This window comes from Cebus imitator, unplaced genomic scaffold, assembly GCF_001604975.1.
Source record: "Cebus imitator isolate Cc_AM_T3 unplaced genomic scaffold, Cebus_imitator-1.0 Scaffold50, whole genome shotgun sequence".
Classification (NCBI taxonomy): Eukaryota; Metazoa; Chordata; class Mammalia; order Primates; family Cebidae; genus Cebus; species Cebus imitator.
In genome coordinates this window covers 6,758,595-6,760,652 of record NW_016107365.1, presented here as the reverse complement: position 1 = coordinate 6,760,652, position 2,058 = coordinate 6,758,595, and the positions used below count along the sequence as shown (strand labels likewise).

Below are 2,058 nucleotides of genomic sequence, written 5' to 3'. Positions count from 1 at the left end.
AAAACCCATTGGTGTGCTGTATCCAGGAAACCCATCTCACATGCAAGGATACACAAAGGCTCAAAATAAAGGGATGGAGGAAGATTTACCAAGCAAATGGAGAGCAAAAAAAAAAAGCAGGAGTTACAATTCTCATCTCTGATAAAATATGCTTTAAACCAACATATATCAAAAGAGACAAAGAAGGACATTACATAATAGTAAAAGGATCAATGCAACAAGAAGAGCTAACAATCCTAAATATATACGCACCCAACACAAGAGCACCCAGATACATAAAGCAACTTCTTAATGACTTACAAAGAGACTTAGACTCCCACACAATAATAGTGGGAAACTTTAACACCCCCACTGTCAATATTAGACAGATCAACAAGACAGAAAATTAACAAGGATATCCAGGACTTGAACTCAGACCTGGACCAAGCAAACCTAATTGACATTTACAGAACTCTCTACCCCAAATCCACAGACTATACATTCTTCTCAGCACCACAACACACCTACTCTAAAATTGACCACATAATTGGAAGCAAATCACTCCTCAGCAAATGCAAAAGAACAGAAATCATAACAAACAGTCTCTCAGACCACAGTGTAATCAAGTTAGAATTCAGAATTGAGAAACTAACTCAGAACCACACAGCTTCATGAAAACTGAACAACTGGCTCTTGAATGTTGATTGGATAAACAATGAAATGAAGGCAGAAATAAAGATGTTCTTTGAAACCAATGAAAACGAAGACACAACATACCAGAACCTCTGGAACACATTTAAAGCAGTCTCTAGAGGAAAATATATAGCAATAAATGCCCACATGAGAAGCAAGGAGAGATCTAAAATCGACACCCTATCGTCAAAATTGAAAGAGGTAGAGGAGCAAGATCAAAAAAACTCAAAAGTTAGTAGATGACAAGAAATAACTAAGATCATAGCAGAACTGAAGCAATAGAGACATAAAAAAACCCTTCAAAAAATCAATAAATCCAGGAGCTGGTTTTTCAAAAAGATCAACAAAATAGACCACTAGCCAGATTAATAAAAAAGAAAAGAGAGAATAATCAAATAGATGCAATAAAAAATGATAAAGGGGATATCACCACAGATTCCACAGAAATACAAACCATCATCAGAGATTATTACAAACAACTCTATGCACATAAACTAGTAAATCTAGAAGAAATGGATAAATTCATGGACACTCGCATCCTACCAAGCCTAAACCAGGAAGAAGTCGAAACCCTGAATAGACCAATAACAAGGGCAGAAGTTGAGGCAGCAATTAATAGCCTACCACCCAAAAAAAGCCCAGGTCCAGATGGGTTCATAGCTGAATTTTACCAGACATACAAAGAGGAGCAGGTACCATTCCTTCTGAAACTATTCCAAACAATCCAAAAAGAGGGAATCCTTCCCAAATCATTTTATGAGACCAACATCATCCTGATATCAAAACCCGGCAGAGACTCAACAAGAAAAGAAAACATCAGGCCAATATCCATGATGAACATAGATGCAAAAATCTTCAATAAAATACTGGCAAACAGATTTCAACAGCATATCAAAAAGTTTATCCACCATGATCATGTAGGCTTCATCCTGGGGTTGCAAGGCTGGTTCAACATACGCAAGTCTATAAACGTAATTCACCACACAAACAGAACAAAAGACAAAAACCACGTTATTATCTCAATAGATGCAGAGAAGGCCTTTGACAAAATTCAACAGCCGTTTATGCTAAAAACCCTCAATAAACTAGGTATTGATGGAATGTATCTCAAAATAATAAAAGCTACTTATGACAAACCAACAGCCAATATCATACTGAATGGGTAAAAACTAGAAGCATTCCCTTTGAAATCTGGCACTAGACAAGGATGCCCTCTCCCACCACTCCTGTTCAATATAGTATTGGAAGTTCTAGCCAGAGCAATCAGTCAAGAAAAAGAAATAAAGGGTATTCAATTAGGAAAGGAAGTAGTCAAATTGTTTCTATTGGCAGATGACATGATTATATATTTAGAAGACCCCATTGTCTCAGCCCAAAATCTCCTGA

General features: G+C 36.7%; 1 protein-coding gene across 2 annotated transcripts in view; it reads right to left on the bottom strand.

Moving 5' to 3' along the window:
* The window catches only part of PDE8B (phosphodiesterase 8B), a 256,090-nt gene that overhangs the window by 247,175 nt on the left and 6,857 nt on the right, over positions 1-2,058 (bottom strand). The window lies entirely within an intron of this gene.